The sequence below is a fragment of the Solanum dulcamara genome, chromosome 8, assembly GCF_947179165.1.
Source record: "Solanum dulcamara chromosome 8, daSolDulc1.2, whole genome shotgun sequence".
NCBI classification, from domain to species: domain Eukaryota; kingdom Viridiplantae; phylum Streptophyta; class Magnoliopsida; order Solanales; family Solanaceae; genus Solanum; species Solanum dulcamara.
The window spans coordinates 60,837,877-60,865,006 of NC_077244.1; the positions used below are offsets into that span (position 1 = coordinate 60,837,877).

Here is a 27,130-nt window from a genome sequence, read left to right on the forward strand (position 1 = left end):
ATGACCGAAGCCTTCAAAAGATTGAATACAAAAAATGAGGCTCTTATACAAGAAAACATGAAACTTCGGAAACAACTGGAGATGGTACAAGGTAAGTTTATTTCTAAATCTAATACAGGTACTCAGACAGAAGACTTGAGTTCTCCATCTCAACCAAAAATGGATGAGAAGGGTGTGCATTCCCCTCTGAATGCTCAGAAATCTACTATACCAGATCAAGGTATAGCTAGTCCGGCTCAAACGGTAGCCGGTAAAGACAAATCAAATCCGTTAATGGCTGTCACTTTGCCCAAAAGTGAAGAAGAGGAATCTTCTTCCTCACGAAGAAGATTACCTAAAACCTTTTACCAAGAGAATTCAAAAAGAAATATGGCAATAAAAAAGAAAAAAAAATAATAAAATTGAAGCCATAATTAAACAGACCCTAGAACAATTTTTTAAAGATCAGGGATGTGACAAGCATGTTATTAGTAAAGACAGTCCAGATCCAGACAATGAAAGAGTTCAATCAGACGAAGACGCAAACGCAAGAACACCCAGCTCAGACGAAGGCTATGGAAATAATAATTATCAAGATGCCCAAGACCCATATGAAGACGATGACTCGGGCATGAGTTTTGTCACGACTCAAGCCTAGGGCCTAGACGTGACATGGCGAATGAGGAACCCGAAAGTACCTCAAACAAGCCTCTTAGCATTCTTTTAGCCTTTCATAGGTAATGATGATAAATAAACAAGCGGAAATCATAATAAATCTTCAACTTATATATGTCCAACAATACCTCTAACTATTAGATTTAACGGGGCTAAGACAAGTCCCTAGCTCACCCTCAATCATAATAGAAGAAATTCCATAGTAAAATATCTTAACATATCATAAACTAAAAAGATAAAGGAGTATTGTTCCCGGAACATGAGAACTCACCAAAAGTAGTCTTCAATGGAATATCAACTAGCCACGTGGAGGAGAATGAGGAGGAGCATTGATCCCTACATGGTGATATCATGTAGGCAAAAGAGTATGCGTTAGTACTTTGAATGTACTAAGTATGTAAGGATGTATGAACATTGAGGAAATATTATAACATTTATGCAATATGGAACATAATGTAATACATGCATAATAAATCATATGGATATCCTTTAAAACATTCATTTTATGGGAAAATAACCATAACCGACATTTAAGACCATGCAAGCTATTACATGGAATCCAACATAACCCCCTACGTTGGCCGGGGAGACTACTTGCCGGGTAGAACTCCGTCAATTTCATTCATTTCTTTAACTTTAACTTTAAGGGATATTTATGGATCCATTAGCCTAAGCCTACAAGGGCTCCTATGTTGGCACATAGTTAATGAGACAAGGGGTTGCTACTAGGATTCCCTTACCAAATCCCACCTCAATGCCTCATTCGGTGCTAAGTCAATCCCACGGAATAGTTTAATACTTCAAAATATTCATAGCATATAACTTGAGAATTCAAATATCATATTTGACTGTAAATCAGGATATTGGCAGGTGAAAATGCACCCAGAAAGTATAGAATGGACAACATTCACATGTCCAGAAGGACATTTCGAATGGTTAGCCATGCCTTTCGGGTTAAAAACTGCACCACCTATATTTCAAAGAAAGATGAATACTATATTTGGAGAATATAAAAATTTCGTATTAGTATACGTAGATGATGTATTAGGATTTAGTAAAGACATACAAGAACATCTAGGACATTTACAAACAGTGTTCCGGTTGTTTGTTAAAAATGGAATCATAATTAGTAAAAAGAAAATGGAACTATGTAAGACTCATATTAATTTTTTAGGAGTAACAATAGGAGAAGGTAAAATTAAATTACAACCACATATAGCTAAAAAGGTACTAGAAATGCCAGATAGATTAGATACAACCAAAGAACTTCAAAAATTTTTAGGATTAGTAAATTATGCTAGAAATTTCATTAAAGATTTAGGAAAAATAGCAGGACCACTATATGCTAAAACAGGTAGTAAAGGACAAAAACATTTTAATATAGAAGATATTAAGTTAATTCAGCAAATAAAAGACAAAGTTAAACATATACCAGATTTACAAATTCCCCTAGAAACAGATTACTTAATAGTACAAACTGATGGAAGTCAGTTAGGATGGGGAGCTGTTTTAAAAACTAGACCAAATAAATACAGTAGTAAAAATGAAGAAAAAATATGTGCATATCAAAGTGGTAAATATAAAGAAAAAGGAAATATGAGTAGTATAGACGCAGAAGTTTTAGCAATAATATATGATTTAAATAGTTTTAAATTATATATATTAAATAAAACAGAAGTATTAGTAAGAACAGATTGTGAAGCAATAGTTAAATTTCACCAGACAAAAAATAGTAAAGCAAGTAGTAAAAGAAGATGGCTTAATTTTATGGATGTTATATCTATATACAACAATATAGTTTTTGAATATGTAAAAGGAAAAGATAACGATTTAGCTGATAAGTTAAGTAGATTACAACTAAAGACTAATTAAACAAACTATGTTTCAGCATGAGACCAACTGGCCAACAGCCAGCAGACAAAGGCAAGGGAATAGCCCCAGCAGACTCATACGCCCAGACATTACTTGGTAAGATTAATTTTAGACCTCAGGGAACCATTGAGATGATGGAACGAATATATTTTGGTAAATTTAATCTAATATCCTATCCTCAATGTAACCTCTCTTTTAGAATACTTCCAGAATGCAATATAGACAAGACTCAAAAATGTTTAGTAGACAATTTATGGATAGCATACAATAAACAAGACACTAAACATTTTATTGCAACTAATAATGCATTATGTCAATATTTTTCAGACAAAAATAGGGAAAACAAGTTTAAATATTATGTAGTTATACATGGAAAAACAAATGGCGTGTTACAGACTTGGTTAGAAGTAGTAGACTCTATAAATGGAATTAAAAACCCGCTTTTCAAAGGATTTAATAATTTTACAGAAGCCTTAGACTATGCCAGAGGAATTCTAGGCCCAAACTATTACATATCTCCAACTCTCAGACAAAGCCAAGCCCAAATACCCCAATACAACATCCAAAAAGACACAGACAAAATCATATTTTATGACCATTGTTCCACCATGACCGAAGCCTTCAAAAGATTGAATACAAAAAATGAGGCTCTTATACAAGAAAACATGAAACTTCGGAAACAACTGGAGATGGTACAAGGTAAGTTTATTTCTAAATCTAATACAGGTACTCAGACAGAAGACTTGAGTTCTCCATCTCAACCAAAAATGGATGAGAAGGGTGTGCATTCCCCTCTGAATGCTCAGAAATCTACTATACCAGATCAAGGTATAGCTAGTCCGGCTCAAACGGTAGCCGGTAAAGACAAATCAAATCCGTTAATGGCTGTCACTTTGCCCAAAAGTGAAGAAGAGGAATCTTCTTCCTCACGAAGAAGATTACCTAAAACCTTTTACCAAGAGAATTCAAAAAGAAATATGGCAATAAAAAAGAAAAAAAAATAATAAAATTGAAGCCATAATTAAACAGACCCTAGAACAATTTTTTAAAGATCAGGGATGTGACAAGCATGTTATTAGTAAAGACAGTCCAGATCCAGACAATGAAAGAGTTCAATCAGACGAAGACGCAAACGCAAGAACACCCAGCTCAGACGAAGGCTATGGAAATAATAATTATCAAGATGCCCAAGACCCATATGAAGACGATGACTCGGGCATGAGTTTTGTCACGACTCAAGCCTAGGGCCTAGACGTGACATGGCGAATGAGGAACCCGAAAGTACCTCAAACAAGCCTCTTAGCATTCTTTTAGCCTTTCATAGGTAATGATGATAAATAAACAAGCGGAAATCATAATAAATCTTCAACTTATATATGTCCAACAATACCTCTAACTATTAGATTTAACGGGGCTAAGACAAGTCCCTAGCTCACCCTCAATCATAATAGAAGAAATTCCATAGTAAAATATCTTAACATATCATAAACTAGAAAGATAAAGGAGTATTGTTCCCGGAACATGAGAACTCACCAAAAGTAGTCTTCAATGGAATATCAACTAGCCACGTGGAGGAGAATGAGGAGGAGCATTGATCCCTACATGGTGATATCATGTAGGCAAAAGAGTATGCGTTAGTACTTTGAATGTACTAAGTATGTAAGGATGTATGAACATTGAGGAAATATTATAACATTTATGCAATATGGAACATAATGTAATACATGCATAATAAATCATATGGATATCCTTTAAAACATTCATTTTATGGGAAAATAACCATAACCGACATTTAAGACCATGCAAGCTATTACATGGAATCCAACATAACCCCCTACGTTGGCCGGGGAGACTACTTGCCGGGTAGAACTCCGTCAATTTCATTCATTTCTTTAACTTTAACTTTAAGGGATATTTATGGATCCATTAGCCTAAGCCTACAAGGGCTCCTATGTTGGCACATAGTTAATGAGACAAGGGGTTGCTACTAGGATTCCCTTACCGAATCCCACCTCAATGACTCATTCGGTGCTAAGTCAATCCCACGGAATACTTTAAAATAGTCATAACATATAGCTTGAGAATTCAAAACATCATATTCGTTAGAATAGCTCATTAAAACATTTGATAATTCAAATATGCAAGAATTGTCCTTATTGCATAAAGAATCCATCATTCATATCATTTCATCATTCTTTCATTTCATAAGACTCCCTTTTTGATCATAGATATTGCTTTCATAAACATTTATTTGGAGTCAAAGCTTTCAAGTCAAACTTTATTAAAAACATAGTAAAACTAGGTGGGTTCAAATCACTTCAACTTGCAAATATGTATGTAAATAAATATTCATAAATACTTTGAAATCCATTAGTTTAAAAGTCATGCTTTAGACAACCCACCATTAATTTCAAGAACCTTTAAAGAGATAAATAGAGAAATTACTTGCAAACCATCAATTTATACATATGAAATAATATTGTATAAAAATAGACCAATAATCATTAGTTCAACCATGATTCATGCTATTAAGTAAAAATAAGAATTATCCATAAGAAAATTACTTGAAATTGAGAGATTTAATTGAAAGAGTTTTTGGACTACATGGGTAGAAGAACCCATGGATAAATACGCACATAACTTAGAGTAAATCTTAAAGAAAATAAATATAATTTATCATATACTCAAAATAATTTAGGCATGAGAGTGGAAGGAATACTCTCATTGAAGCCTTACATACCTGGAAACTGAAGCTTTAGTTGGTACCGGAAGACTTAATGACCACTCTTGAGTCCTAGCTTCTCTCCTTGCCGGAACGTTTTGTGTACTACCCGGAATATATGAATTACCGGAATAGTATTTCTTCACTACTAAGAACTAAAACTATATTTGAGAATGTGTAAAGAAGTGTATAGAGAGAAGATTTGCTTGAGAAAGCTTGATGAATAAAATGAGGAAATAAGGTGGGTATTTATAGGTGGGAAAGAGGGACCTAACAATAAATAAAATAATTATAAATAAAAATCTGAAAATTTAGTAGAATATATTGATGTCATGGATGATGTTAAATGGATGACAATTTATGTCATGAGTGATGTCAAATGTATCTAGATCTTTCTATGGTAGGTGAAATGAGTTATCTTTGACAGAATACTCTTTTTGGGAGCTACGTTTGAATAAGATAAATTCCTTATTAGGATTTGATGTCTTCATAAGAATTGTAGATATGGAAGTCTAGTTTCATATCGTTCAAGAATCAACCAATTTGGAAAAATCTATAGTGAGATATGATTTTTCTTCTATAAACACTCATTTCCGTCACAGCATCCTACCTTACAAAGATTAATTTATTTGACCTACTTAACCTCCGAATCTTAAAATATGGTCTTCAGAAAAGTTGTAGGTAATAATCTTGTGGTTACTCAGAAATTTGAATCACTCAATGTGGATATTCCTATGAAAAGTTATGACCAAAATACAGAGGCTGTATCATGTTTAGGCAAAAATTGAAACATCGTATACAACATTTTTAGGGGATGTTACATTATCTCCCCCTTGGGAACATTCGTCCTCGAATGAGAAAAGACTTAGCTTGAGTAGAGTAGAGTGTTAACAAACAACCTATCATTAATGCAACAGTGTAATTTAAAATATCATTTAAAATATATTTCATAATTTTGCAACCATATGACAAGAAAAGTTGAGATGTAAGGATTTCAAGTAATTTAGCAAGGACAACTTAATACCTTAGGTTTGGGTAGAGGGGAAAAGATGAGGGTATCTCTTAATCATATCCGCTTCCGCTTCCCATGTTGCACTTTCTATTTGTTAATTCCTCCAAAGGACTTTAACAGATGCAATTTCTTTGTTCCTCAATCTCTTAACTTGCCGGTCCAAAATTTCCACAGGAACTTCTTCATAGGTCAAGTTTTCTTCAATATTCACTACTCCCATAGGTACAATAGAACTAGTATCACCCACATGTCTTTTCAACATAGACACGTGAAACACCGGATGAACCATGGCCATTTCCAATGGTAATTCCAACTCATATGCAACCTTACCAACACGTCTCACGATTCTATAAGGCCCTACATATCTAGGGCTCAATTTCCCTTTCTTACCAAATCGAACCACACCTTTCATGGGTGAAACCTTCAGATACACCCAATCATCCATATTAAACTCAAGATCCCTTCTTCTAGTGTCAGAATAGGACTTTTGACGACTTTGAGCCATCTTCAACCTTTCTCTAATGATCTTCACCTTCTCTAAAGCATCAAGTACCAAATCGGGGCCCAACAAGGTCATCTCACCTACTTCGAACCAACCAACCGGTGATCTACATCGTCTCCCATACAAAGCCTCAAACGGTGCCATCTCAATACTTGAGTGGTAACTATTATTATAGGCAAACTTGATGAGAGGTAGATGATCATCCCAATTCCCTTTAAACTCCAACACACAAGCCCTTAACATATCCTCTAGTGTTTGAATCGTCCTTTCGGCTTGCCCATCCGTTTGAGGATGGAATGCTGTGCTCAACTTTACCTTAGTACCGAGACCTTTTTGAAATGATCTCCAGAAGTGAGAAGTGAATTGGGTACCACGATCCGAAATAATGGATAATGGCACACCATGCAACCTCACCAACTCCCAAATATACAACTTGGCATAGTCTTCGGCACTATAGGAAGTTTTAACCGGTAGGAAGTGAGCTGACTTAGTCATTCTATCAACAATTACCCAAATTGAGTCATGACGCTTCCGGGTATGAGGCAGACCCACTACAAAATCCATATTCACATCTTCCCACTTCTAAGTTGGGATTTCAATGTCTTGGGCTAGGCCACCCGGCCTTTGATGTTCGGCCTTCACTTGTTGGCAATTCGTACATTCGGACACAAACCTTGCTATGTCCTTCTTCATGCCACCCCACCAATACAACTCCTTTAAGTCTCGGTACATTTTCGTTGAACCCGGATGAATGGAGTATGTAGAATTATGAGCCTCCATCATGATCAAAATCCTTAAGCCATCAACATTTGGAACACATATCCGACCTTGATAGTACAGTACCCCATCTCCCCCTTGGGAAAAGACCTCTATCTTCTTTTCCTTTACCAACTTCTTTAACTCGATAAACTTTGGGTCAAGATCTTGCTTGGATTTAACATCCACCACCAAAGAGGATGCAGACCTATTTTGAACAACCATACCCCCATCATTAGTACCACACAACTTCACCCCTAATCTAGCCAATCGGTGAACATCTTTCACCAACTCTCTCTTACTTTCATCCACATGGGCCATACTCCCCATAGACACTCTACTAAGTACATCAGCAACCACATTAGCTTTACCCGGATGATAGTGCACACTCATGTCATAGTCCTTAAGGAGTTCTAGCCACCTCCTTTGCCTTAGGTTAAGGTCCTTTTGGGTGAACACATACTGAAGACTCTTATGATCAGTATACACATCCACATGCACCCCATAGAGGTAATGCCTCCAAATCTTCAGAGCAAAAACAACGGCCGCCAATTCAAGGTCATGGGTAGGGTAGTTACGCTCATGCACCTTTAATCCCCTAGAAGCATAGGCTATGACCTTGCCGTTTTGCATTAAGACACAACCTAAACCAATCTTTGAAGCATCACAATAAACTACAAACCTCTCTAATCCTTCTGGGAGAGTTAAAATAGGAGCAGAGGTAAGTCGATCTTTTAAGGTCTGAAAACTCTTCTCACACTCATCTATCCATATGAATTTGGATTTCTTTTGGGTCAATTTTGTCATAGGAGATGAGATGGAAGAAAAGCCTTTGACGAACCTTCTATAGTACCCGGCTAGACCTAAGAAGCTCCTAATGTCTGAAGGAGATAATGGTCTAGGCCAATTTTTGACTGCCTCTATTTTCTTAGGATCAACCTTGATTCCATCACCAGACACTACGTGACCAAGAAATGCTACCTCCTTTAACTAAAATTCACACTTACTAAATTTTACAAATAATTGTCTATCCCTCAATGTTTGAAGCACAACTCTCAAGTGATTTTTATGTTCTTCCTCACCCCGAGAGTAAATTAAAATATCATCAATGAAGACTACTACAAAGGTATCAAGGTAAGGTTTGAACACCCTATTCATCAAGTCCATAAACACCGCCGGTGCATTCGTCAACCCAAAACTCATCACCACAAACTCATAGTGACCATACCTTGTTTGGAAGACTGTTTTGGGAATGTCACACTCCCTTACCCGTAGTTGGTGATAGCCGGACCGAAGGTCGATCTTGGAGAAGTGACTTGCCCCTTGCAATTGATCAAACAAGTCATCTATTCTAGGGAGTGGGTACTTGTTCTTAATGGTCATCTTATTTAATTGCCGGTAGTCTATGCACATTCGAAGTGACCCATCCTTCTTTCTTACAAATAGAATGGGAGCACCCCATGGAGAAATACTTGGTCTTATGAACTCCTTCTCTAACAAGTCCTTTAACTGTTCCTTCAACTCTTTTAATTCTGCCGGGGCCATACGGTAAGGAGGAATAGAGATAGGTTGGGTATCAGGGAGGAGATCGATACCAAAATCAACTTCCCTTTCGGGAGGGACACCAAGAAGGTCATCGGGAAAGACATCGGGGAATTCATTGACTATAGGAACTGACTCAAGAGAAGGACTTTTGGAGTTGACATCCCTAACCCTCACAATGTGGTAAATACATCCCTTAGAAATCATTTTGCGGGCCTTAAGATAAGAAATAAACTGACCCTTCACCACCGAATCATGACCCTGCCATTCAATAATAGGCTCATTTGGAAATTGGAATTTGACTCGACGATTCCTACAATCTATGGAAGCATAAGATGCATGTAACCAATCCATCCCAAGAATAACATCGAAATCTATCATGTCAAGCTCAATGAGATCACAAGGAATAAGTTTATGCAAGATAGACACAAGGCAACCCCTATAGACTTTTCTAGCAATAATTGACTTACCAACGGGGGTAGACACCAAATAGGGCTCTAATAACATTTCAGGTAAAACATCAAATCTATTAGCAAGGAATGGAGTAACAAAAGATAAATTTGCACCCGGATCTAATAGTGCATACACATCAAAAGAAAAGACCTTTAACATACCGGTAATGACATTGGGTGCATCCTCAACCTCTTGTCTCTCATGCAAGGCGTAAAAGCGGTTGGTGCGGTGGAAACCTCCTTAGACTTGTTGACCATGAGCAATTTGTCCTTGAGTCCTACCACCACTACCATCTCTACAATCCTTAGCATGGTGGCCCAGCTTGCCACACTTAAAGCATGCATTGGAGCCGGTTAAACATTCCCCTTTGTGAGTCCTTCCATACTTCTTGCAAGTGGGGAAAGTTTGAGTAGCAACATTCTCTCTTGGAATCATTGGTTTACCACTTTTGTCCTTGTTGAACTTTGGAGGAGGAGTATTGGTGGAACCTTTTCCCACAAATCGTTGCCCACCTTGACCTTTGCCATTGTTACCATGATCGGACCTTTGAGGGTTAAACCCTCCACCATCCATTCTAGCCTTTTTGAACCCCCTTGATCTCTCTCTAAGCTTCTCTTCTTTGATTTGTTCTGCGTAAGTCATTAACCGAGAGATGTCCATCTCCTTGACCAACATGGCCGTTTTGCACTCCTTAGACACCAAGCTTGAGACACCAGAAATAAACTTGCTCATTCTAGCTCTTGGCTCGGAGACCATGAAGGGAGCATACTTTGACAACTTAGTGAATTTGAGAGCATACTCCCTCACGCTCATACTTCCTTGACGGAAGTTGATAAACTCTTGGATTTTGGCCTCCCTTAGCTCCAATGGGAAGAAGCGGTCTAGGAAGGCACCTTTGAACTCTTCCCATCCTATCGACCCTATTTCTTCATCCCTCTCAATAATCCATTGTTCGTACCACACTCGAGCCACACCTTTGAGTTGATAGGCCACTAGCTCGGCCTTCTCATTTGGTGGCACACCCATAATAGTCACAATCCGGTACACCTCATTAATGAACTCCATAGGGTCCTCATCTAGTTTAGAACCATCAAACTCGGGTGGATTCATCCTTTGGAAATCCCGAATCCTAGAGGCTGCATTTTGCATTTGGGGAGGAGGAACACCTAGATTCCCTTAGTTAGCTACGACTTGGGCTAACAAAGTAATAACACTGCGAAACTCGGCATGGGTTACCCCGTCCTCATGTTGTTGGGCATTAGGAATCGGAGGAGTTTGGTCCTCATCGTCAACCCTTGCTCTTCGAGGTGGTCTTCCACGAGTCATTATCTAGAGAACACAAAATGGGTCATTAGTTAAAGGAAAGCTTAGGACACTCTAAGGCACGACATGAATTTGAAAGAAGTGAAAATTTTCCTAAACGTCTCATAGTCTCTTATTCATAATTGTGGCGCGCTTCACAACCATGAACAAGAACCTATTCGACGCGGTATGTTGGACTTCCAAGGATCATTCAAAACCTCGGGCTCTGATACCAAGTTTGTCACGACTCAAGCCTAGGGCCTAGACGTGACATGGCGAATGAGGAACCCGAAAGTACCTCAAACAAGCCTCTTAGCATTCTTTTAGCCTTTCATAGGTAATGATGATAAATAAACAAGCGGAAATCATAATAAATCTTCAACTTATATATGTCCAACAATACCTCTAACTATTAGATTTAACGGGGCTAAGACAAGTCCCTAGCTCACTCTCAATCATAATAGAAGAAATTCCATAGTAAAATATCTTAACATATCATAAACTAGAAAGATAAAGAATTATTGTTCCCGGAACATGGGAACTCACCAAAAGTAGTCTTCAATGGAATATCAACTAGCCACGTGGAGGAGAATGAGGAGGAGCATTGATCCCTACATGGTGATATCATGTAGGCAAAAGAGTATGCGTTAGTACTTTGAATGTACTAAGTATGTAAGGATGCATGAACATTGAGAAAACATTAAAACATTTATGTAATATGGAACATAATTTAATGTATGCATAATAAATCATATATATCCTTTAAAACATTCATTTTGTGGGAAATTAACCATAACCGACATTTAAGACCATGCGAGCTATTACATAGAATCCAACATAACCCCCTACGTTGGCCGGGGAGACTACTTGCCAGGTAGAACTCCGTCAACTTCATTCATTTCTTTAACTTTAACTTTAAGGGCTATTTATGGATCCATTAGCCTAAGCCTACAAGGGTTCCTATGTTGGCACATAGTTAATGAGACAAGGGGTTGCTACTAGGATTCCCTTACCGAATCCCACCTCAATGACTCATTCGGTACTAAGTCAATCCCACGGAATACTTTAAAATAGTCATAACATATAGCTTGAGAATTCAAAATATCATATTCGTTAGAATAACTCATTAAAACATTTGATAATTCAAATATGCAAGAATTGTCCTTATTGCATAAAGAATCCATCATTCATATCATTTCATCATTCTTTCATTTCATAAGACTCCCTTTTTGATCATAGATATTGCTTTCATAAACATTTATTTGGAGTCAAAGCTTTCAAGTCAAACTTTATTAAAAACATAGTAAAACTATGTGGGTTCAAATCACTTCAACTTGCAAATATGTATGTAAATAAATATTCATAAATACTTTGAAATCCATTAATTTAAAAGTCATGCTTTAGACAACCCACCATTAATTTCAAGAACCTTTAAAGAGATAAATAGAGAAATTACTTGCAAACCATCAATTTATACATATGAAATAATATTGTATAAAAATAGACCAATAATCATTAGTTTAACCATGATTTATGCTATTAAGTAAAAATAAGAATTATCCATAAGAAAATTACTTGAAATTGAGAGATTTAATTGAAAGAGTTTTTGGACTACATGGGTGGAAGAACCCATGGATAAATACGCACATAACTTAGAGTAAATCTTAAAGAAAATAAATATAATTTATCATATACTCAAAATAATTTAGGCATGAGAGTGGAAGGAATACTCTCATTGAAGCCTTACATACCTGGAAACTGAAGCTTTAGTTGGTACCGGAAGACTTAATGACCACTCTTGAGTCCTAGCTTCTCTCCTTGCCGGAACGTTTTGTGTACTATCCGGAATATATGAATTACCGGAATAGTATTTCTTCACTACTAAGAACTAAAACTATATTTGAGAATGTGTAAGGAAGTGTATAGAGAGAAGATTTGCTTGAGAAAGCTTGATTAATAAAATGAGGAAATAAGGTGGGTATTTATAGGTGGGAAAGAGGACCTAACAATAAATAAAATAATTATAAATAAAAATCTGAAAATTTAGTGGAATATATTGATGTCATGAATGATGTTAAATGGAGGACAATTTATGTCATGAGTGATGTCAAATGTATCTAGATCTTTCTATTGTAGGTGAAATGAGTTATCTTTGACAGAATACTCTTTTTGGGAGCTGCGTTTGAATAAGATAAATTCCTTATTAGGATTTGGTGTCTTCATAAGTATTGTAGATATGGAAGTCTAGTTTCATATCGTTTAAGAATCAACCAATTTGGATAAATCTATAGTGAGATATGATTTTTCTTCTATAAATACTCATTTCCGTCACAGCATCCTACCTTACAAAGATTAATTTATTTGACCTACTTAACCTCCGAATCGTAAAATATGGTCTTCAAAAAAGTTGTAGGTAATAATCTTGTGGTTACTCAGAGATTTGAATAACTCAATTTGGATATTTCTATGAAACGTTATGACCAAAATACAGAGGCTGTATCATGTTTAGGCAAAAATTGAAACATCGTATACAACGTTTTTAGGGGATGTTACATTATCTCCCCCTTGGGAACATTCATCCTCGAATGAGAAAAGACTTAGCTTGAGTAGAGTAGAGTGTTAACAAACAACCTATCATTAATGCAACCGTGTAATTTAAAATATCGTTTAAAATATATTTCATAATTTTGCAACCATATGACAAGAAAAGTTGAGATGTAAGGATTTCAAGTAATTGAGCAAGGACAACTTAATACCTTAGGTTTGGGTAGAGGGGAAAAGATGAGGGTATCTCTTAATCATATCCGCTTCCGCTTCCCATATTGCAATTTCTATTTGTTGATTCCTCCAAAGGACTTTAACAGATGCAATTTCTTTGTTCCTCAATCTCTTAACTTGCCGGTCCAAAATTTCCACAGGAACTTCTTCATAGGTCAAGTTTTCTTCAATATTCACTACTCCCATAGGTACAATGGAACTAGGATCACCCACATGTTTTTTCAACATAGACACGTGAAACACCGGATGAACCATGGCCATTTCCAATGGTAATTCCAACTCATATGCAACCTTACCAACACGTCTCACGATTCTATAAGGCCCTAAATATCTAGGGCTCAATTTCCCTTTCTTACCAAATCGAACCACACCTTTCATGGGTGAAACCTTCAGATACACCCAATCATCCACATTAAACTCAAGATCCCTTCTACTAGTGTCAGAATAGGACTTTTGATGACTTTGAGCCATCTTCAACCTTTCTCTAATGATCTTCACCTTCTCTAAAGCATCAAGTACCAAATCGGGGCCCAACAAGGTCATCTCACCTACTTCGAACCAACCAACCGGTGATCTACATCGTCTCCCATACAAAGCCTCAAATGGCGCCATCTCAAAACTTGAGTGGTAACTATTATTATAGGCAAACTTGATGAGAGGTAGATGATCATCCCAATTCCCTTTAAACTCCAACACACAAGCCCTTAACATATCCTCTAGTGTTTGAATCGTCCTTTCGGCTTGCCCATCCGTTTGAGGATGGAATGCTGTGCTCAACTTTACCTTAGTACCGAGGCCTTTTTGAAATGATCTCCAGAAGTGAGAAGTGAATTGGGTACCACGATCCGAAATAATGGATAATGGCACACCATACAACCTCACCAACTCCCGAATATACAACTTGGCATAGTCTTCGGCACTATAGGAAGTTTTAACCGATAGGAAGTGAGATGACTTAGTCATTCTATCAACAATTACCCAAATTGAGTCAAGACGTTTCCGGGTATGAGGCAAACCCACTACAAAATCCATATTCACATCTTCCCACTTCCAAGTTGGGATTTCAATGTCTTGGGCTAGGCCACCCGGTCTTTGATGTTCGGCCTTCACTTGTTGGCAATTCGTACATTCGGACACAAACCTTGCTATGTCCTTCTTCATGCCACCCCACCAATACAACTCCTTTAAGTCTCGGTACATTTTCGTTGAAACCGGATGAATGGAGTATATAGAATTATGAGCCTCCATCATGATCAAACTCCTTAAGCCATCAACATTTGGAACACATATCCGACCTTGATAGTACAGTACCCCATCTCCCCCTTGGGAAAAGACCTCTATCTTCTTTTCCTTTACCAACTTCTTTAACTCGATAAACTTTGGGTCAAGATCTTGCTTGGATTTAACATCCACCACCAAAGAGGATGCAGACCTATTTTGAACAACCATACCCCCATCATTAGTACCACACAACTTCACCCCTAATCTAGCCAATCGGTGAACATCTTTCACCAACTCCCTCTTACTTTCATCCACATGGGCCATACTCCCCATAGACACTCTACTAAGTGCATCAGCAACCACATTAGCTTTACCCGAATGATAGTGCACACTCATGTCATAGTCCTTAAGGAGTTCTAGCCACCTCATTTGCCTTAGGTTAAGGTCCTTTTGGGTGAACACATACTGAAGACTCTTATGATCAGTATACACATCCACATGCACCCTATAGAGGTAATGCCTCCAAATCTTCAGAGCAAAAACAACGGCCGCCAATTCAAGGTCATGGGTAGGGTAGTTACGCTCATGCACCTTTAATCCCCCAGAAGCATAGGCTATGACCTTGCCGTTTTGCATTAAGACACAACCTAAACAAATCTTTGAAGCATCACAATAAACTACAAACCTCTCTAATCCTTCTGGGAGAGTTAAAATAGGAGCAGAGGTAAGTCAATCTTTTAAGGTCTGAAAACTCTTCTCACACTCATCTGTCCATATGAATTTGGATTTCTTTTGGGTCAATTTTGTCATAGGAGATGAGATGGAAGAAAAGCCTTTGACGAACCGTCTATAGTACCCAGCTAGACCTAAGAAGCTCCTAATGTCTAAAGGAGATAATGGTCTAGGCAAATTTTTGACTGCCTCTATTTTCTTAGGATCAACCTTGATTCCATCACCAGACACTACGTGACCAAGAAATGCTACCTCCTTTAACCAAAATTCACACTTACTAAATTTTGCAAATAATTGTCTATCCCTCAATGTTTGAAGCACAACTCTCAAGTGATTTTTATGTTCTTCCTCACCCCGAGAGTAAATTAAAATATCATTAATGAAGACTACTACAAAGGTATCAAGGTAAGGTTTGAACACCCTATTCATCAAGTCCATAAACACCGCCGGTGCATTCGTCAACCCAAAACTCATCACCACAAACTCATAGTGACCATACCTTGTTCGGAAGGCTGTTTTGAGAATGTCACACTCCCTTACCCGTAGTTGTTGATAGCCGGACCGAAGGTCGATCTTGGAGAAGTGACTTGCCCCTTGCAATTGATCAAACAAGTCATCTATTCTAGGGAGTGGGTACTTGTTCTTAATGGTCATCTTATTTAATTGCCGGTAGTCTATGCACATTCGAAGTGACCCATCCTTCTTTCTTACAAATAGAACGGGAGCACCCCATGGAGAAATACTTGGTCTTATGAACCCTTCTCTAACAAGTCCTTTAACTGTTCCTTCAACTCTTTTAATTCTGCCGGGGCCATACGGTAAGGAGGAATAGAGATAGGTTGGGTATCAGGGAGGAGATCGATACCAAAATCAACTTCCCTTTCGGGAGGGACACCAGGAAGGTCATCGGGAAAGACATCGGGAAATTCATTGACTATAGGAACTGACTCAAGAGAAGGACTTTTGGAGTTGACATCCCTAACCCTCACAATGTGGTAAATACATCCCTTAGAAATCATTTTGCGGGCCTTAAGATAAGAAATAAACTGACCCTTCACCACCGAATCATGACCCTGCCATTCAATAATAGGCTCATTTGGAAATTGGAATTTGACTCGACGATTCCTACAATCTATGGAAGCATAAGATGCATGTAACCAATCCATCCCAAGAATGACATCAAAATCTATCATGTCAAGCTCAATGAGATCACAAGGAATAAGTTTATGCAAGATAGACACAAGGCAACCCCTATAGACCTTTCTAGCAATAATTGACTCACCAACGGGGGTAGACACCAAATAGGGCTCTAATAACATTTCAGGTAAAACATCAAATCTATTAGCAAGGAATGGAGTAACAAAAGATAAATTTGCACCCGGATCTAATAGTGCATACACATCAAAAGAAAAGACCTTTAACATACCGGTAATGACATTGGGTGCATCCTCAACCTCTTGTCTCCCATTCAAGGCGTAAAAGCAATTGGTGCGTTGGACACCTCCTTGGACTTGTTGACAATGAGCAATTTGTCCTTGAGTCCTACCACCACCACCATCTCTACAATCCTTAGCATGGTGGCCCAGCTTGCCACACTTAAAGCATGCATTGGAGCCGGCTAAGCATTCCCCTTTGTGAGTCCTTCCACACTTCTTGCAAGTGGGGAAAGTTTGAGTAGCAACGTTCTCTCTTTGAATCATTGGTTTACCACTCTTGTCCTTGTTGAACTTTGGAGGAGGAGTATTGGTGGAACCTTGTCCCACAAATATTTGCCCACCTTGGCCTTTGCCATTGTTTCCATGATCGGACCTTTGAGGGTTAAACCCTCCACCATCCACTCTAGCCTTTTTGAACCCCCTTGATCTCTCTCTAAGCTTCTCTTCTTCAATTTGTTCTGCGTAAGTCATTAACCGGGAAATTATATGTTCTCGACCCAAGCCTAGGGCCTAGATGTGACATGGCGAATGAGGAACCTGAAAGTACCTCAAACAAGCCTCTTAGCATTCTTTTAGCCTTTCATAGGTAATGACGATAAATAGACAAGCGGAAATCATAATAATAAATCTTCAACTTACATATGTCTAACAATACCTCTAACTATTAGATTTAATGGGGCTAAGACAAGTTCCTAGCTCACCCTCAATCATAATAGAAGAAATGCCATAATAAAATATCTTAACATATCATAAGCTAGAAAGATAAAGGAGTATTGTTCCCGGAACATGGGAACTCACCAAAAGTAGTCTTCAATGGAATATCAACTAGCCACGTGGAGGAAAACGAGGAGGAGCACCGATCCCTACATGGTGATATCATGTAGGCAAAAGAGTATGCGTTAGTACTTTGAATGTACTAAGTATGTAAGGATGTATGAACATTGAGGAAATATTATAACATTTATGCAATATGGAACATAATGTAATACATGCATAATAAATCATATGGATATCCTTTAAAACATTCATTTTATGGGAAAATAACCATAACCGACATTTAAGACCATGCAAGCTATTACATGGAATCCAACATAACCCCCTACGTTGGCCGGGGAGACTACTTGCCAGGTAGAACTCCGTCAACTTCATTCATTTCTTTAACTTTAACTTTAAGGGATATTTATGGATCCATTAGCCTAAGCCTACAAGGGCTCCTATGTTGGCACATAGTTAATGAGACAAGGGGTTGCTACTAGGATTCCCTTACCGAATCCCACCTCAATGCCTCATTCGGTGCTAAGTCAATCCCACAGAATAGTTTAATACTTCAAAATATTCATAGCATATAACTTGAGAATTCAAACATCATATTCGGTAGAATAGCTCATTAAAATATTTGATAATTCAAATATGCAAGAATTGTTCTTATTGCATAAAGAATCCATCATTCATATTATTTCATCATTCTTTCATTTCATAAGACTCCCTTTTTGATCATAGATATTGCTTTTATAAACATTTATTTGGAGTCAAAGCTTTCAAGTCAAACTTTATTAAAAACATAGTAAAACTATGTGGGTTCAAATCACTTCAACTTGCAAATATGTATGTAAATAAATATTCATAAATACTTTGAAATCCATTAATTAAAAATTATGCTTTAAACAACTCACCATGAATTTCAAGAGCCTTTAAATAGATAAATAGAGGAATTACTTGTAAACCATCAATTCATATATATGAAATTATGTTGCATCAAAATAGAGCAATAATCATTAGTTTAACCATGATTTATGCTATTAAGTAAAATTAAGAATTACCATAAGAAAATATTACTTGAAATCAAGAGACTTAATTGAAAGAGTTTTTGGACTACATGGGTGGAAGAACCCATGGATAAACACCCACATAACTTAGAGTAAATCTTAAAGAAAATAAATATAATTTATCATATACTCAAAATAATTTAGGCATGAGAGTGGAAGGAATACTCTCATTGAAGCCTTACATACCTGGAAACTGAAGCTTTAGTTGGTACCGGAAGACTTAATGACCACTCTTGAGTCCTAGCTTCTCTCCTTGCCGGAACGTTTTGTGTACTATCCGGAGTATATGAATCACCGAAATAGTATTTCTTCATTACTAAGAACTAAAACTATATTTAAGAATATGTAAAGAAGTGTATAGAGAGAAGATTTGCTTGAGAAAGTTTAATGAATAAAATGAGGAAATAAGGTGGGTATTTATAGGTGGGAAAGAGGGACCTAACAATAAATAAAATAATTATAAAAAAAATTTGAAAATTTAGTGGAATATATTGATGTCATGGATGATGTTAAATGGAGGACAATTTATGTCATGAGTGATGTCAAATGTATCTAGATCTTTCTATGGTAGGTGAAATGAGTTATTTTTTGACAGAATACTCTTTTTGGGAGCTGCGTTTGAATAAGATAAATTCCTTATTAGGATTTGGTGTCTTCATAAGTATTGTAGATATGGAAGTCTAGTTTCATATCGTTCAAGATTTAACCAATTTGGATAAACCTATAGTGAGATATGAATTTTCTTCTATAAACACTCATTTCCGTCACAGCATCCTACCTTACAAAAATTAATTTATTTGACCTACTTAACCTTCGAATATTAATGTAACACCCCAAAAATTTCTATGCCAAGACCCGAACCATTTCTCATAGGCATATAGGATCGAACTCGATGAATTCTAGTTGTATATATAAGTTAACATCAATTACTAAGTAATTGAAGGGTATTAGATGTGATTTAGGATCATAAGGGATTCCTAAAACCAAGCCAAGTCCAAAGAATTCGTCTTGGCTAATTTTCCGAATGAGTTTGTATAAGGGTCAACTTCAAACGACCATATCTACTGGAATATAGTGAATTGGGTGGACCATGACCTATCAAATTAAAGGTCTTTGAGTCTTCTTTCCAACGCCACCAAGATTGCAATTTTTGGAGTTTGGAGTCAAAAGTCATGACCATTTTACGACAAACTATCACTGAAGAAATTTTTGGCCTGGTGCTGCAGTGGCGCCCCGCACCACTATAGCGCCCGAAACTAGCCTCAGTAGTTTGGGTGCTGGCGCGGCGCGCCAGCTATCACGCCAGCAGGGTTTTTGGCTCGTTTTCCAGATGTTAAGGTCATTTTAGTCTCTTTTTTGTTTCAAACCAAAGTGAGGTCGTTTTAGGGACTAAATTGACCCTATCTAAAGAACCTAAACCTTCTAACTCTCTCATTTTTTCTCACAATTAGACTCAATATACTAAACTCCTCTCCTCTCAAACTCTCCCAAGAGCTTCAAGGCAAGGTTAGGGTTTCCAATTCAAGACATTCAAGTCTCAATTCTTCCTCAAGTTCTCATAGAGATTTTATGTCCCCAAGGTATGTGGGTTTTCATCCATGGGTTCTTCCACCCATGGAGCCCAAATGTTTTTCTCAACTTTGTATATAAATTCTAAATGATGAAATCTTATGGTATTTTACATGATGATTCAAAATGCATATATTATGGTATACTTGAAGCTTATTATGTTTAAATGAATATGTTGACTCTTAATTTCAAGTGATGAGTTTTTAGGTATTTTCATACTACGATTTCAAATGTATAAATTCTTGAATATTTGAAGTTTATTACCTATATTGACTTATGTTGATTCATATTTACATGAAATGGATAGTTTATCAAGGTACTTGTATGAAGGTTTGAAAGTAGTTTTAAAGTGCATATGGTGGGTTATTTTAAGATGTTTGATTAGATGCATTCATATCATGCATACAAGTATTCTTTAAATGTATTTGAAAGTTATATGAAATGAACCCACCTAGTTTTCTTATGTTGAAATGAAGTTGAAATGAAAGTTTATGAAGCAAATGTCTATGTTTAAGGGAGTCTTGTGAAATGATTGAATGCTTGATCGATAAAAGGGCTTCTTAGCCAAAGTGAGGTTTCAATGTGAAAGTATAATTCTCACATTGAATCAAATGAAATGTTTAAGGTTATGATATGACATGTTTGACCTCCCTATAGGCCGTCAATGCTTTTGAACATTTTTCCCAAAATGAAAGGTTCGATTAGCATGGTACCCGAAATGCCATCACTGATTGTAGACCTAATTTTCTTATAAATCAAGGTTCATTAGTAGAATGGTAAATAGGGCATGGTAGTTATGATGATATTATAAACCAAAGGTTTTAATGAGCTATTCCACCGATGATGATTTGATGTCTAAAGTTATACAATGCTTATGTTATTATGATATATAAATATTATTCCATGGGATTTGACCTAGCACCGAATGTAGCATATAGATGGGGACTCGACCTAAGGAGTCCTTAAGTAAAGTCTCATGTTGCATTAACTATGTGCCACCATAGGAGCCCTTGTCGGCTAGGCCCTTGTAGCCACCAAATGTTAAATGAATGAATGTAAATTGAATGGAGTTCTACCTGGCAAGTAGTCTCTCCGTGCCAACGTAGGGGGTTATGTTGGATTCCATGTAATAGCTCGCATGGCCTTAAATGTCAGTTATGGTCACTTCCCCATAAAAATGAATATTTTAAGGTTTCCTATGATGATGTCTAATGCATGCATTCACTTATGCATATTGATTTCTCATGTCCCTCTTATGTTCTTCATTTCATAGCATACTCACATACTTAGTACATTCAAAGTACTAACGCATACTTTTGCCTACATGATGTCACCATGTAGGAACCGACGCCGCCCCTCGATCTCCTCCACGTGGCTAACTCGTATTAGTTGAAGATTTGCTAGTGGTGAGTTCCCATGTTTCGGGAACAACATCCCTTTTATTCTAAGCTTTAGTTATGTGGAATAGTAAGACTTTATTTAAAGCATTTTGTGACACTTATATTGAGGGTGAGCTAGGGACATGTCTTAGCCCCCGCCAAGTCTATTAGTAGAGGTATGTTTGGACATAAATGGATAAATGTTTTTATTTCCGCTTATTATTATTTACCATTACCTATGAAATGCTTAATAAATGCTAAGAGGCTTGGGTGAGGTACCTTCGGGTATCTCAATCGCCGTGTCACATCTAGGCCCTAGACTTGGGTTGTGACAAACTTGGTATCAGAGCACGAGGTTTTGAAATGGTCCTCGGAGTCCAACATACCGCATTAAATAGGGTCTTGTTCATGGTTGTGAAGCGCGCCACAATTATGAATGGGAGGCTATGAGACGTTTAGGAAAGTTTTTCACTTTTTTCAAATTCATGTCGTGCCTTAGAGTGTCCTAAGCTTTCCTATAACTAACAACCTGTTTCGTGTTTCTTTAAATGATGCCTCGTGGAAGACCACCTCGAAGCGCAAGGGTACCACCCCAAAGGGCAAGGGTTGACGATGAGGACCAACCTCCTCCGGTTCCGAATATCCCACATTACGAGGAAGGAGTGTCCCATGTCGAGTTCTGAAACGTCATCACATTATTGGCTCAAGCTGTGGCCAACCAAGGGCATCAATGTGTTCCCCCTCCCCAAGTACAAAATACGGCCACTAGGATTCGGGAGTTTCAAAGGATGAATCCACCGGATTTTGATGGTTCTAAAATAGATGAGGACCCTATGGAGTTCATTGAGGAGGTGTATCGGATTATGGCAATCTTGGATGTGCCATCGAATGAAAAGGCCAAGCTAGTGGCCTATCAACTCAAGGGTATGGCTCGAGTGTGGTACGAGCAATGGGTTGTTGAGAGGGGTGAGGAAGTTGGGCCGATTGAATGGGAAGAGTTCAAAGGTGCTTTCTTAGACCGTTTCTTTCTATTGGAGTTGAGGGAGGCCAAGGTCCAAGAGTTCATCAACCTCCAACAAGGAAGCATGAGTGTGAGGGAATATGCCCTCAAATTTACAAGGTTGTCCAAATATGCTCCCTTCATGGTCTCCGACTCCCGCGCAAGGATGAGTAAGTTTGTTTCCGGTGTTTCAAGCTTGGTGTCCAAAGAGTGCAAAACGGCCATGTTGGTCAAGAAGATGGACATCTCCCGGTTAATGACTTATGCCGAACAAATCGAACAAGAGAAGTTGAGGGAAAGGTCTAGAGGGTTCAAAAGGGTTAGAGTGGATGGTGGAGGGTTCAACCCTCAAAGGTCTGGTCATGGTGGCATTAGCAAGGGCCAAGGTAGTCAATGATTCTTGGGGCAAGGTTCTACAAATGCCCCAACTCCCAAATTCAACAAAGACAAGGGTCCTAACTTAATGACCCCAAGAGACAATATTGGTACCCAAGCTTTTCCCTCATGTGGGAAGTGTGGGAAGGCCCACAAAGGGGAGTGCTTGGCGGGCTCAAATGCGTGCTTCAAATGCGGCAAGCCGGGTCATCATGCTCGGGATTGTAGAAGTGGTGGTGGTGGTAGGACTCAAGGCCAAGTTGCTCATGGCCAACAAGCTCAAGGAAGTGGCCAACGCACCAACCATTTCTATGCATTGCAAGGGAGGCAAGGAGTTGAGGTGGCCCCAAATATTGTTACTGGTATGTTAAAGGTCTTTACTTTTGATGTATATGCATTGTTGGATCCCGGTGCAAACTTGTCATTTGTTACCCTATTCTTAGAAAATAGGTTTGATGTGTCACCCAAAATGTTATTAGAGCCTTATTTGGTATCTACCCCCATGGGTGAATCGGCTATTGCTAGGAAGGTCTATAGGGGTTGTCCCGTGTCTGTTTTTCAGAAAGTTATTCCTTGTGATCTCATTGAGCTTGATATGATAGATTTCGATGTCATCCTTGGGATGGATTGGTTACATGCATCTTATGCTTCCATAAATTGTAGGACTCGTCGAGTCAAGTTCCAATTTCCTAAGGAGTCCGTTATTGAATGGGAGGGCCATGATTCGGTGGTAAAGGGTAGGTTCATTTCTTATCTTAAGGCTCGAAAGATGATTTTTAAGGGTTGTATTTACCACATTGTGAGGGTGAGGGATGTCGACTCTGAAAGTCCTCCTCTTGAGTCGGTTCCCATAGTCAATGAGTTCCCCGATGTCTTTCCTGATGACCTTCCCGGTGTCCCTCCCGAAAAGGAAGTTGATTTTGGTATCGATCTCCTCCCCGACACCCAACCTATCTTTATTCCTCCTTATCGGATGGCTCCAGCAGAACTGAAAGAGTTGAAGGAACAATTAAAGGACTTATTAGAAAAGGGGTACATAAGGCCCAATATTTCACCGTAGGGTGCTCCTGTGCTATTTGTAAGGAAGAAGGATGGGACGCTTCGCATGTGCATAGACTACCGGCAATTTAACAAGGTAACTATTAAGAACAAGTACCCAATTCCTAGAATAGATGACTTGTTCGATCAATTGCAAGGGGCAAGTCACTTCTCCAAGATTGACCTTCGGTTCGGCTATCACCAACTAAAGGTGAGAGAGTGTGACATTCCCAAAATGGCCTTTCGAACAAGATATGGTCACTTTGAGTTTGTGGTGATGAGTTTTGGGTTGACGAATGCGCCGACGGTTTTTATGGACCTAATGAATAGAGTGTTCAAGCCCTACCTTGATACTTTTGTTGTAGTCTTCATCGATGATATTTTGATTTACTCTCGGGGCGAGGAAGAACATAAAAATCACTTGAGGGTTGTACTTCAAACGTTGAGGGACAGACAATTGTTTGCAAAATTTAGTAAGTGTGAATTTTAGTTGAAGGAGGTGGCATTTCTTGGTCACGTAGTGTCCGGTGACGGAATCCAGGTTGATCCTAAAAAAATGGAGGTTGTGAAGAATTGGCCTAGACCATTGTCTCCTTCGGACATTAGGAGCTTCTTAGGTCTAGCCGGATACTATAGAAGGTTCGTCGAAGGGTTTTCTTCTATCTCATCTCCTATGACAAAATTGACCCAAAAGAAAGCGAAATTCATATGGACAAATGAGTGTGAAAAGAGTTTCCAAACCTTGAAAGATCGACTTACCTCCGCTCCTATTTTGACTCTACCGAAAGGATTAGAAGAGTTTGTGGTTTATTGTGATGCTTCAAAAATTGGTTTGGGTTGTGTCTTAATGCAAAATGGCAAGGTCGTAGCCTATGCTTCTAGGAAATTGAAGGTGCATGAGCGTAACTACCCTACCCATGACCTTGAATTGGCAGCCGTTGTTTTTGCTTTGAAGATTTGGCGGCATTACCTCTATGGAGTGCATGTGGATGTGTATACCGATCACAAAAGTCTTCAATACGTGTTCACCCAAAAGGACCTTAATCTAAGACAAAGAAGGTGGCTAGAACTCCTCAAAGACTATGACATGAGTGTGCATTACCATCCGGGTAAAGCTAATGTGGTTGCTGATGCACTTAGTAGAGTGTCTATGGGGAGTGTGGCCCATGTTGATGAAGGGAAGAGGGAGTTGGTGAAAGATGTTCACTGGTTGGCTAGATTAGGGGTGAAGTTGTGGGGTACCAATAATGGTGACATGGTTGTTCAAAATGGGTCCGAATCCTCTTTGGTGGTGGACGTTAAGTCAACTCAAGATCTTGACCCAACGTTTGTTGAATTAAAGAAGTTGGTAAAGGAAAATAAGATAGAAGTCTTTTCCCAAGAAGGAGATGGGGTTCTATACTACCAAGGTCGGATATGTGTTCCGGATGTTGATGGGCTAAGGAGTTTGATCTTGATGGAGGCTCATAATTCTACATACTCCATTCATCCCGGTTCAACAAAAATGTACCAAGACTTAAAGGAGTTGTATTAGTGGGGTGGCATGAAGAAGGACATAGCAAGGTTTGTGTCCGAATGTACAAATTGCCAACAAGTGAAGGCCGAACATCAAAGACCGGGTGGCCTAGCCCAAGACATTGAAATCCCAACTTGGAAGTGGGAAGATGTGAATATGGATTTTGTAGTGGGTTTGCCTCATACCCGGAAACGTCATGACTCAATTTGGGTAATTGTTGATAGAATGACTAAGTCAGCTCACTTCCTACCGGTTAAAACTTCCTATAGTGCCGAAGACTATGCCAAGTTGTATATTCGGGAGTTAGTAAGGTTGCATGGTGTGCCGTTGTCCATTATTTCGGATCGTGGTACCCAATTTACTTCTCACTTTTGGAGATCATTTCAAAAGGGCCTCGGTACTAAGGTAAAGTTGAGCACCGCATTCCATCCTCAAACAGATGGACAAGACGAAAGGACAATTCAAACACTAGAGGATATGTTAAGGGCTTGCGTGTTGGAGTTCAAAGGGAATTGGGATGATCATCTACCGCTCATCGAGTTTTTCTATAATAATAGTTACCACTCAAGTATTGAAATGGCGCCATTTGAGGCTTTGTATGGGAGACGGTGTAGATCTCCGATTGGTTGGTTCGAAGTAGGTGAGATGACCTTGTTGGGCCCCGATTTAGTACTTGATGCTTTAAAGAAGGTGAAGCTCATTAGAGAAAGGTTAAAAACGGCGCAAAGTCGTCAAAAATCATATTCCGACACTAGAAGAAGGGATCTTGAGTTTAATGTGGATGACTGGGTGTATTTGAAGGTTTTACCCATGAAGAGTGTGGTTCGATTTGGTAAGAAAGGAAAATTGAGCCCTAGGTATGTAGGGCCGTATAAAATCTTACGGCGCGTTGGCAAAGTTGCTTATGAGTTGGAGTTGCCATTGAAAATGGCCATGGTTCACCCAGTGTTCCATGTGTCCATATTGAGAAAATGTGTGGGTGATCCTAATTCTATTGTTCCTTTGGAAGTAGTGAATGTTGAAGAAAACTTGACCTATGAAGAGGTCCCGGTTGAAATTTTGGACCGGCAAATTAAGAGGTTGAGGAACAAAGAGGTTGCATCTGTTAAAGTCCTTTGGAGGAATCAACAAGTTGAAAGCGCTACATGGGAAGCGGAAACGGATATGATGAAACGTTATCCTCACCTTTTCCATTCTACTCAAGTCTAAGGTACTAAGTTACTCACACTCAATGTTTAAGACTTCTATAATACAGTTCTTTTGAGTCCTCATATTGCATGTTCATGAAGTTGAATTTTAAAGTTATGTTTTATGCTTAAATTTAATGATTTCATGGTTGATGTATTTCAAGTGTCATTGGATATATGTTGGGCTGCTAGTCCTCGTGCCAAGTCCCCCTCTATGCTAATGTTCTCATTCGAGGACGAATGTTCCCAAGGGGGAGA

General features: G+C 38.4%; 1 pseudogene; it reads left to right on the forward strand.

Moving 5' to 3' along the window:
* Positions 1-26,849, forward strand: LOC129900021 (uncharacterized; annotated as a pseudogene).
* The last annotated feature ends 281 nt before the right edge of the window (positions 26,850-27,130 follow it).